The sequence below is a fragment of the Vulpes lagopus genome, chromosome 10 (assembly GCF_018345385.1).
Source record: "Vulpes lagopus strain Blue_001 chromosome 10, ASM1834538v1, whole genome shotgun sequence".
Taxonomy (NCBI): Eukaryota; Metazoa; Chordata; class Mammalia; order Carnivora; family Canidae; genus Vulpes; species Vulpes lagopus.
In genome coordinates this window covers 19,976,696-19,989,503 of record NC_054833.1, presented here as the reverse complement: position 1 = coordinate 19,989,503, position 12,808 = coordinate 19,976,696, and the positions used below count along the sequence as shown (strand labels likewise).

At 37.8% G+C, this 12,808-nt stretch overlaps 1 protein-coding gene across 1 annotated transcript in view; it reads right to left on the bottom strand.

Moving 5' to 3' along the window:
* F13A1 (coagulation factor XIII A chain) overlaps positions 1-12,808 on the bottom strand; it is a 159,502-nt gene that overhangs the window by 45,265 nt on the left and 101,429 nt on the right. The window lies entirely within an intron of this gene.

The following is a 12,808-nucleotide window of genomic DNA, read 5'->3' as shown; positions in this document are numbered from 1 at the left end:
AATTGTCTCTAATTTGTGGCAAATTTCCATTTGGTGTCCAACAAGAAGAGAAGGGTGTCAGGGTGATGTCTCTTTACCCTTTATCAAACGTGGGCAACCCACAAGCCGAGGGCCACGCAAAACTTTTCAGAACTTTGCATATGACCCTCGAGGCAAGAGCATGGAATAAAATGTCATCATGAATTGTATTATTATGTCCTTGGAAAGACCTGAAATTATATGACAGTACAGAAACCAATGAGAGCACATTAACCCGTCTGCACTATAGAAAATATTCATATAGCAATAACGATTTAACGGTGGGAGGAGGTAGTTATAGCAGTCTTTGTTTATAGCACTGATGAATTTCAGATCCAACTACCATTCATCCTTTGCCTAAATGTCCTTCAACGTCAGGAATTCGTACATGTTCCCATCTCTGAGTTTGGCTCATCTTTCATTGGCTCAATTCGGAGGAATTAATTTCACTATGTACCCTTTATGCACCAGGCTAAGTGCTGGGGACATGGCAATGACCAACACTTAGGTTTTTGCCCACGAAGACCCTCATGATGTAGGAGGAATAGTGAACAGGTAAATCAATAGTTACAACATTTTATAGGTTTGCTGTGAGGCTTCAACAAGATAATGGGTGTAAAGTACTTAAAATGGTGCCTGGCATGCGGTAAGTGCTAAAAAATAGTAAGTCTCAAAGTTTTAAAAATAATTAATAGAAGTGATGCAGTTGAAATCCATTTGTGGTGCAATGGGGTCTCAGTGGGAAAATTCTTCGTATATTAAGAAAAGCTTCACAGCAGAAGTGATATTTGAACTAAGTCCTGAAAGATGTGGGAGTTTAGAAAGTCAACAAGAGAAGTAAGAACAAAATTGTGTGGGCACCAAATAGCCCACACGGTGTGTTTGGGGGACTGCATGCTGTTTGTTACGGCGTGAGGGCAGCATGCTTGCATATTTGTGTGTACGGGGGAAGAGAGATGGCAGGTGAGGGTAGGCAGGGAATCACAAAACTGACAAATATGCACAGCACTTACTGTGTGCCAGGCACTGTTCTAAAATTTTTATGTATATTAGCACATCTGATGTTCCTGTACCCCATTAGAAAGGTACCTCTATTATTGTCTCCAGTTTGCACAGGAGGAAACGGAAGCACAGAGAGGTTAAGAATCTTGCATGAGGTCACACAGCTGGTTAGCGATAGAGCTCTAGGGCCCGTGCTCTTAAACAATGAGCTATGCTTTAGGGGAGCTTGCTGAGTTGACCTCCACCCCCATGGGGAGGACCAGGAACCACTGGTGGGTACAGGCTTGTGGAGGTGAGGGATCTGGATGTGTGAAGACTTTCATATTTCCAGGGATTATGATGGTTCCATTTACCGGGACTTAATGAAGGAACAAGAGAAGATGGTTTGTGTTGGGGAGTGTGTGTTGGGTGGGTGACAAGTTAAATTTTGGGGCTGATGATCTCAAAAGCCAGTGAGAAACCCAGGAGACAAAACCCTAGAGTCATTTTAATATACACATGTGACACTCAGGATTGGATGAGTTGCTGGCATCTTGATGGATGGTGGAAGAGAGTGGGAGCAGAGCCGGATGAGGAGTGCTTGGGAACAGAGGCATGCAGTGTAGGTTTCTCCCCTCAGCATGATCAAGGTTGTGAAGGGAAGAAGAGAAGATAAGGCTGTGGCCAGAAGGTAATGCAACGCAGGGAAGAGTAATTTGATTATTTTCACATTAGAAGAGATTGTCATGCTTATGGAGGAAGAACTGATGAACAGGGAGTGGGAATAGAGAATAGAGATATGGAAGCAAAGGAGACTCAACTCCCAAGAATGCAGGAGGATGAGGTTGAGAGTCATATCATGCCTGGGTGTGGGGAGTGAAGCACTGTTTATAGGGAAGGGAAGTGTAGGTGTAGATCAGGTTCAAGGTGTGGAGGTGTTGGACAGGAGCATGAGGTTGGCTCCTGCTTGAGAGCCTGTATCTTTGCTCCGAAGCTGGAAGGCAGGTCACTATGAGCTTAAAGATGACTGCTAGGCTCCCTTCAGAACAGTGAAAGTTGCATCATTAGGCAGAGAGATCCAGAAAAACAGCAAGGAAACATTTGCAATCCAAATGGACATAGTCCTGCTTCCTACACAATCCGTGTAGGCAACCTGTGTTTAGCAATTCTGGCTCCGGCTAGGATTTCACTGTTACACTACCACCCTAGATTAATGGGTGCCAGCATCTCCTTATTTAAATTCAAATATCCTGGGCAAGGTTAGCCTTGAATAAAATAAACAAGCATTGCATTTCAGGTCTCAGATAGAGAACCAAGGTTGGGGTTGGGCCTTAGTCAATGGGTGGAAAGCCAATGGCTGGGCTCCCAGGCTCATCGTGAACAGAGTGGGAGGATGCTACCTACCTCCAAAGCCAAGGGCTCTTTTGTTTGTTTGTTTTTAATCATGCCATTCTCTCTGCTCAGGAATGGCCAAGGAAAATGTGTCTTGGGATGCCTGGGTGGCTCAGTGGATGAGCATCTGCCTTTGGCTCAGGGTCTGATTCCGGAGTCTTGGGATCAAGTCCTGCATCAGGCCCCCCGCGGGGAACCTGTTTCTCCCTCTGCCTGTGTCTCTGCCTCTCTGTGTCTGCCATGAATAAATAAATAAAATATTTTTAAAAATGTGTCTTGTGCCTCTCATGCCATGAGGGTTCCCTTTTGGCTGGATGTTGAATATTTCTGGGTACACATGCTTGTCTTTTGATTTCAAAGCCTTCTGTGAAAGGGGCTAATATTTAGGGACATTTCTGAATTCCATTTACCACAAGGTTGTCTGCAGTTGGGAAATATATATGCTTCCTGAAAGGTTATTTTAAAGTTTCTTTATGTAGATCTGTCATAGCCTTTCTGTTTTCATCTTATAATTTCATTATGCATTCATGGAAGGAGTGATTCACTTCTGGGGCTCTGTCTTGCTCACCATCAGATTCCCAGTCCTAGAGCTAGCCCTTAGGAAGTGCTGAGGAGGAATTGCTTGATTGATAGGCAAGGACAACTAGAAAGCATAGGATGTATCCAAGGCAGGTATAATTAAACTTTTGTTTGTTTGTTATTAAGATTCATGGTTTTCTATTTTCTCAGCACCTTCATTGAAACCTGACTTGCCCCTATACGATCAAAATGTACAGTGCCACTTTAAAGGTAAAAGAAAGTTATAAACCTTCAAAGTGATCTAGTTGTCTTGTTGCCTCTTTCTAAAGAAGCAGTGTAGAAATTAAAATAAAGCCCCCATTTCACTGAGAGCTATTTAATCAAGTTGAAAATAACTTTTTTTTTTTTGAGGGAGAATAACGATGGAATGACAAGTGAAGAACACATCTCTGCTTTATGTTACTTTTTGTAGGTTTCCTGCAGTGACAGCTAGTGATTTCTAGAGCTTCTTTCAAGGATGCTAATAACTCAGTAGAACTCATACAAAGGAACCACAGAATCTTCACCAAAGGCAAAGCCTCCCTAGAAAAATGCACCATGCATTGCTGAGCAGGCAAGGCGTCACAGCATTGGTTTGGTTTATCCTTCGATTCAGTAAACCCCTTTCCTTGGAATTTATGTGCAGCATATAACCACACAGATGCAAAGATGAGTACATCCGAATGTTCATCCTTGCATAATTTGCAAGAAGAAATAATCAGAAACAGTCTAAGTGTCCAATACATGATTGTTTTGAAACACAAAACAGAATATTATTCAGCCATAAAAATGCAGATCTACATTTATTAGGCAGGATAGAAACTTATGGCATACTAAGTTAAAAATCATACCACAGAACACATACAGCGTATGTGTTCATTGTGTATGTAGGTATGTGTGGAAAGCAGAATTTTAAATGACCTTCACCCTTGTATAATTTCCTTCCCTTGAATGTGGGTGAAACCTATAAACAGGATGGTGTATCACTCCTGTGATTATGTTATTTTACATGGCAAAGAGGATTTTGCACATGTAATTAAGATAATTAATCTGTGGACTCTGAGTCAATTAAAAGGGAGCTAGCAAGGTGGAACCTAATCAGGTGGGTCCTTTAAATCTGGGTCTAGTGATTAAGGACAGAGCAAGCTGGAGATCGGAAGCTGCAGAGACATTCTCCTAGTGGCCCTGTAAAAGATGGAAGCTTCCATGAGTTCTACAGCTAGAAGGAACTGAATCCTTGCAAGAATCTAAATGAGTTTTTTTTTTTTAAAGAATTTATTTGTTCATGAGAGACACAGAGAGAGAGGCAGAGACTTAGGCAGAGGGAGAAGCAGGCTCTCCACAGGAGCCCGATGTGGGACTTGATCTGGGGACCTCAGGATCATGACCTGAGCTAAAGGCAGACGCTCAACCACTGAGCCACCCAGGTGTCCCCTAAATGAGTTTTAAAAAGAGCCCTGAACATCAGATGGGGCCACAGCCTCAGCTAACACATTGATAGTTATTATTTGAGGCTCTGAGCAGAGGACCTAGTTAACCTGTTCCGATACTCCCGACCCAGGGAAACTGTCTGATAATAAACTTGTGTTGTTTCAGATTGCTAAGTTTCTGGTAATTTGTTATGCAGCAATAAGGAATGAGTACAATATGCAAAGAGCTATATGAAAGGATACTTAAGGAGATGCTGGAAATGTTCTGAGCAGTTAGAAGATGGGTGACTCTGACTTTTGTATTTTTTCTGCAATGTTTGAAATTTTTGTAATAAACACGAACTAATTTCCACCCCTCTACACACATACGTGGACTATTTTTTTTATTAAAAGAAAATAAAGCACAGGTCAAAATTCCCTGGTCTTAACCACTGACTAAGGTCACACCTGGAGTTGCAAGTGCCTGTGGGATGATGGCGAAGTGGACAGAGAACACAGCTGAGATCAGATGGGCTTGGGGGACTGCGTGCTAGGTGTTCAATGACAATAAAGTGGATAATTTAAGCAAGGAGTCCTTTACTGCCTTTAACTTGGCTAACTGCTTAAATGTTCCACAGGGTCATTTCATTTACAATTTGTCCAGGCACGTTTCTTTCCCTAGAAAGAGATGTGGGCTTGTAACCCTGTTTCTGCAGCTTTATTATGGCTCAAGGGAAAAGACAAATAAGATTGAGTGAAAGCCCTCAGGGAGATGTGTTGGACCAACTTCAAGAGTAAACCAAATCTTTAAATTCTTTCATTTTAAAAAGTGGGTAGAAGAAAATTATTTAGCTATCTTGCAAATTGTGTATTGGCAGAAAGTGGAAGAAAGTTACTTAGCTATCTTGCAAATTGTTTGTGAATTGGCAGATGGGGGCAGGCCCACTTCCTGTGCCCTTTTGATATAATCTTAACACAGACAATGCTATTAGTGACCAAAAAGACAGCACACCCTGAAATTGTTGAGCTCTGGCCATTACAATAATAGTGGGCATGGAGTGCGATAGGAGTTGTTGAAAGAAGTGGAGACAAGTTGGTATATTCTTAGGCTTGTCGAGCAAGACATTCCAAAATGGAAATAAAAGCTTGGACCAAGGAAAAAATTGTCAGGAAAGGGAATGAAGCAACATAACAAAAAGGAATTGTCCAGAAAATGGGAGGCATGTGGAGGAATCTTTTATGGAGCTGGGAGCATTACACTACTTAGGAATGTAGCTCTTCATTGTTAGGGGCTGTTGGAAGGCTGAAACCAGGAAGGGGCATTTAAAGTCTCTCTGGGGTCATCAGAGATTAGAGGTCCAATCAGGTGGAGACCAGGCTAACCCCGCTGTGGAAACCAACTGCCCACCTAGAAAAAAGAGAAGTAATGCAGGTGTTTGTTTTTGCCTGTCTTTGCAGGGAGGGGGTCCTCCAATGCTAATTGAGAAATCAGTTTAGGCACAGTCTTCTGTAACATGAGGCACCCCAATGGTGGGGGGTTAAAGACGAGGGATGGGCTGAGAGGGTGTGCCATTATTCCCAAAATGAAACTAGGAGGTGTATTTATGGAAGGGGTGATAATCCAAATAATTAATACACATGACTCATCTGGAAGTTGCAGCCAATTAGGAAGGACACTCAGTCGAAATGCTTTATGCTCCTACCAGTACATACTGGATAAATGCCAGTCCAGATGTATCCAATTATATATATTATACCATAGTACCTAAGAAGTTTGTTTCTACTTACAAAGTTTTCTGGGAGTGGTCTTTCCACTCTCTTTTTAAGATTCCAGGTACTGATTTCTTGAATATTTACTGAGAGCATTTTATAGCAGCTTTACTGCAATGATTTTTCTTTTTAATTGGGGGATGATCATGCAGATTTCTTTTTTTCTTCTTTTGGTAGCTTCCCCTCTTTTGATTATCTATTTTACTTTTATTTTTATTGTGATGCCAGAAAAAGGGGAAGACAGAAAATGAAACTAAGTTTGGCAAAAACAAACCAAACAATCCTTAAAATGCTCAGGAAGTAGATTATACCCGTCCATATGAACCACACTTGCCATTACTTCTTAGCAGAAGGTTCTCTGTAACTTTACTGGGTTCCCTGTGTTATGCTCTTTTTGAAAATAAAACCCTGTCCTACTTTACTACTCTCTCTGGAATAGCAAATTAGGAGTTGATATCCTACCTGAAAATGAAGAAAAAAATATATTTTGAGAATATTTGTCTTGGATGATTCTAATGTATTAAAAATGTCTATAATAAATTCTGGCCAAGTTTATCCATAATTATTGAAGAGATTTAAAAAATATATAGCCAACAGTTTCAATAGGTACCAAAAATCACCATTTTGCATTATAAAGCTATTTATGAGTATAATATTCTAAGGTTGATAGCTCTTAATTATATAGGGTTTTTCTAGAGGTCTTATTAATCACCAAAAGAAATTAATACACTCAATATGTGGTGTATATTTTATTAGCTTCTAATTACTTAAAAACTTGCAAATTTTGAATGGTATATATGATGACTCTCATAGGTAGAACTTAGGATTAACCAAAACATGATATTTTTCTTATTATAGAAAATACCTTAGAGTTTTCTATGTGGTTTATCAGATGGCTCCTACTTTCTTTCCATTATCATTTCCTTAGAGGTATTTGTAGTAACCTCTGATTTTTTTTAACCTCTCAAATTCCCTCTTTGTTTTCTTTCAAGTAGGTCTTGAGTAGAATAGGGACTTTAGGCCCTCTTTGGAGATATGCTTACAGGACTATGTATGATAGGAATGGGAAGAGAGTCTACTGCAGGGATTTTCAACCTTCAAAAAACAATGCCTCTTCCTAGTTTTAAAATAAGTATAACATCTTTTTATTGTATTGAAATCCACTAAAAAAAAAAAGAAATCCACTGATAGTTTTTTATATACAATTTATAAAAGAGTAATATAATGCCCTATAATGTATAAATGAAATAGAGAAATAAAGGGATATACATAAAATAATACGTTTTGCAAAAGGTATATGTCAGGAAAATGATCCTAGATACTAAAATATTACTACAAAATGTAAAACTGTAGGAGTGTGGTAGACTCCTAATTTGGAATCACTTATGTAGTGGTTAAGAGTGTGCTCTAAGGAAACATTTCTAAAATGACAGAATAAGGACTTCCAAGAAACTGTTCCTTCATAAAAACAATGAGAATGCCAGCAAACATGATCAAAGCCAACTTTTCCAGAACTTTGGGAATGAACTAAAGACAATAATCTGAGGAACACATATTCAACAACAACAGAAGATGGATCTCACTAAGAATAGTGGGCTTTACTGTAGCATTTGATTTTGCCTTATTCCCACTCCCTCTCTCCAAAGCTCCATGGTAGTCATGAAAGCCAACAGCTTCACAACTATGGTATAAAAACTTGCAACTTAGCAACCAATGATGGGGAGAAAATAGGGTTCAGAACTCTCTAAAAGCACCATCTCCAAAGAATTGTCACTAACTTGTCTGGCAGTTCTCTGAAAAGCTCCATTCTCAGGATTTCTTTTTATTCGATTCGGTTCACAATTCACTCTGTGCAAATATCTTTATCCAAAGATTGTTTTTCAAAAATATTTAGAAGCAACTGTCTAACATCACAGCTGCCTTAAGGGGTGACACCAATTGGTGATATTAAAGGCTCCCCCCCAAAAAAACCCTAAAAGGAAAACTTAAGGACTGAGATGCCCATAGAGGACTTTGAACAACTCTGGCATATTCTTGAAAGTCTAGGTGGTCACACACATGTGCAGGGCTGTGAACACACCAGGGAAGACATGAAGAGCGTTCTAATCTCTCACCTCTGACTGACCTTGAGTTACTCTTCAAGCAAGAGGTAAAAGCTACAGTAGATTTGAAAGTTTACATTCTCTCAACACACAGAGAACTCCTTGGTAAGGCTGAGGACTTGTTAATTCAAGATATTTAAGGAAATTGCCATCCAACTGTTAACTGACCATTAAGCTAACCCAGCAGAGATTTCAGTGGCCACACATGATAAAAAGTACAGACTTTACAGAATTAGTCCAGGAGAGTCACTAACCAAACAAACAGTAGCAGCAGTAACAGTAACAACACAAACATCTACAACAGACTCTGCAGGAAATCTGATTTATAGTCATCATATTATACTATTTAAAATGTCTAGCACTTTTTTAAAAATGGAAGACACAGAAAGAAACAGAAAAGTATGGCCCATACATAGGGAAAAAAAAAAAAAAAACAAAACAGTCAACAGAAACTGTTACTAAGGAAGCCAAGACACTGGGTTTACCAGACAAAGATTTTATTTATTTATTTTTATTTTTTTAAAATTTTATTTATTTATTCATGATAGTCACACACAGAGAGAGAGAGAGAGAGGCAGAGACACAGGGAGAGGGAGAAGCAGGCTCCATGCAGGGAGCCCGACGTGGGATTCAATCCCGGGTCTCCAGGATCGCGCCCCGGGCCAAAGGCAGGCGGCTAAACTGTTGCGCCACCCAGGGATCCCACCAGACAAAGATTTTAAATCAGTATTATAAAAATGTTCAAATAACTAAAGAAAATCATGTGAATGATGTCTAATCAAATAGAAGACATCAATGACAATATAACAATTATGAAAAGGAATCAAACAGAAATTCTGAACCTGAAACCTATAAAAGCTAGAGTGAAAAATTCAAAATTCATGAGTGGGTCTCAAAAGCAGATTTGAGTAGAAACAAAGAAGAATTAGTGAACTTTAAGATAAGTCTATTGAAATGACCAGTCTGAATAACAGAAGAAAAAATATGAAGAAAAATGAACAGAGCCCCAGAGACATGTGGGATACCATCAAGTATACCAACATATTCATAGAGAAGATCTCCGAAGGAAAGGAAAGCAAGAAAGGAGCAGAAAGAATATTTGAAAAAATAACTAAAACCCTTCCAAATTTGATGAGACATTAATATATACATCTGAGAAAAAAGCATAAACTAAAAGCGATATACATACACTGAAGTACCTTGAGTCAAACTGTCAAAAGCTGAAAACAGAGAGAATCTTTAATATAGTATGAGAAAAGTGATTCATTATGTACAGGAGTTCATCAATAGGATTAAAACTGACTACTCATCAGAAACCATGAAAGCTAGAAGCTAGTGGGATGATGTATTCAAATTGCTGAAAGGAAAAGTTAAGTAAGAACTGTATATCGAGCAAAACTACTCTTCACAAAAGAAGGCAAAAACAAGGAAATAGGCAAAACAGTATAAATGTGTATTTGTTTGAATTCTTTTCCCCTCTGATTTTAAAGACAACTCGATAAAGCAGTAATTATAATACTGTGTTGATGGGCTTATAATGTAGAAAGATGCAATCTGAATTACAATAACAGAACAAAAGGCAAGGGGGAATGGGACAATGTTTTTGTATGCCTTTGAAACTAATTGGTATTAATTTGAACTAAGTTGTTTCAAATCATGGTTTTAAATTATAATCCCCAGGGAAACTACTAAGAAAAAACTGAAAAATATGGTGTCAAAAGAAACAGAAAAATAATTAAAATAGTATACTATAAAAAATAGTTTTACACAAAGTAAGAAAGTAATGGAGGAAGAGGGGAAGAGAAAAGACATACTGCATATAAAAAGGAAATAGCAAAATTGCAGATATCAGCTCTAGTTATCAGTAATTACATTAAACATTTGTGGACTAAACACTAAAATCAAAAGGCAGAGATTGGCAGGATGAATAACAAAACTCATTGTTGTATCCAAGAGATACACTTTATAATCAAAGATATAAATAGGTTGAAAGTAAAAAAGATGGAAAAACATTAACTGTGCAAATAGAACCAAAAGATAACTGGAACAGCTATATTTATATCAGACAAAATAGACTTTATGACAAATATTGTTACTAGAGATGAAGAATAACATTTTATAATGATTAAAGGGTAATGCTATTAGGAAAAAAACAATCATTAACATATTTGCATCTAGGAAGAGAGCCTCAAGATACACAAAAGGCAAAACTGACAAAATTGAAGAGAAAATAGATAATTTAACAATTCAACCCAGAGGTGGGGAGCAGAAGATAAGCAAAATGGGTGAAAGGGGTCAAAAGATACAAACTTACAGTTACTTCAAAGTTGGTAGGTGAGATATTAAAAGTCCTCATCTCTCTCTCTCTCTCTCTCTCTGTCTCTGTCTGTCTGTCTGTCTCTCTCTCTCTCTCACACACACACACACACACAAATTTTGGAACTGTGTGTGGCAACGAATATTAGCTAGAATTACTGTGATGATTATTTTGCAATATATACAATCATTATGTTGTACACCAGAAACTAATATGTCAATTATACCTCAATAAAAACAAGCAAAACAAAAATAACTTAACAAATAAAAGTTGGAGACTTCAATACTGCACTTTCAGTAATGAACAGAACAAGCAGGTGGAAGATTACCAAGGAAATAGAAGACTAGAACAACACAATAAACCAACCAGACCTAATGGGTATCTATAAAATATTCCACCCAACGACAACAAAATACACATCTCTCAAGGGGAAATGGAACATTCTTTGGAATAGGCCATATGCTAGGCCATAAAACAATTCTTAATATTTGATCCATTAACATTTAGTCTAATTGCTGATAAGCAGGACTTACATCTGCCATTTTGCAAATTCCTTGCTATACGTATTGTGTTTTTTTTTTCTTTCTTTCTCTATTCTCATTACTTCCTTACTTTGGGTAAAAAGATATTTTCTAATACACCATTTTAATTCTTTTTCTGTTTTTTTTTTCACGATATGTCTTTCCTTAGTGGTTTCTCTGGGGATTATAATTAGCATTCTGAGACTCTACTTCAGATCAATACCAACTTACTTTCAATTGCATACAAAAATTTTGTTCCATTCCCCTTGTCCTTTGTGCTGTTATTGTAATTCAATTTGCATCTTTCTATATTATAAGCCCAGCAACACAATTTTATAATTACTGATATGTGAATTATATTTAATTAATGTGTTACAAAAAATGTGAGCTCTAGGATCAACCCCCTTGGGTCTGTAGTTCAGGCTCTGACACTTATTGGCAGGTGACCATGGTTAGATTACTTTGTGCCTCAGTTTCTTTATTTATAAATGGGGGCAATAATAGCAATTACCCTAACAGGTTGTTAAAGAGGTAAAATGAGTTACTGCATGTTACCCACTTAGATTAGGACCTGGCATAATGAAAGCATTCCATAAGCATGAACTATTTTTATTCTTTGGAGGTAGCAAATAACTTTTTCCATCCTTTCTTCAAGACTCTGGTATAGATTCAGAGTATATATGCTTACTTGTCTAGTGCAGAGCTCATGATCTTGTTCTAGAGATTTCCTCAAAAACAATTTGGCTGACAATAATGTGGTTAACAAGATAATCTACTTGAAAAGAAGTATCTCTGGTAAGTGTTCAGAACTGGTAAGCTGGATGTACCACAGGTTAATTTTACAAACCCTTAAGCATCTTTAAACCATTTGGTTTATATTTAGAAAATTTTCTCTTTTTTTACTTGGAATTCATTTTTGTATAATTCTTTTTTGCTCATATAGTGATTAAAACTTAGTATAATTTAAGAACATGAAAGTCCAACTAGTTGGAGTTGGATCCACCTAAGTTTCAAAAACATGCCTACAATGGTCAAATCCCTATGCTGAGTGCAGAGACTAATGAGAATTAGGATCAGTATTATACCTAGTGCTGGCTCCCAAGTGTAAAGGTTATTTAATTTCTGTTCTAAAATTTACTTCAAAAGAGCTTTGTTCATGGATTGAAGACTATCCATTACAGCAGAGTTTTTTGCATTTGGAGTGAAAAAAATAAAACAATAACAACTGTACTCTTTTTAACAAGTACTGAAAGAAGTTGGAATTTTTTTAAAAGGACCAGATACACTGAGGCCAGAAATTACAACTACAAAATTTTTCTGTGGTGTGTGATTTTTGTTTTTGTTTTTGTTTTTTTTCCTTCTGAGCTGATGTAAAGTCAGTTTGCAAGGCAACACCTATATGTGAGTGGGTGGATCCTAGCTGGCCCTGTGCAGGTGAGCAGGTCTTCAAACAGGGCAGGTAGTAGAACATGCTGCTTATGGAAGAAAAGGCCTTATTGGAAGAACAGTGAAATTTATTAAAAATTTTTTGGGAGCTAGAAATGACCCTCGAGCTCATTAAGACCAAACTCATACATTTGCATGTGAGAAAATTATGGTCCAGAGAAATCAAGCAACTTGCCCAATGTGACCCAGCTAATTAGTGGCAGAGCTAATCATATTGCCTTGCACCATGGAGAGAGAGGGGGAGGACAAAATTTCAAGAACAGTTTGACTTGATTTGGTGTTTTTCCATGATGC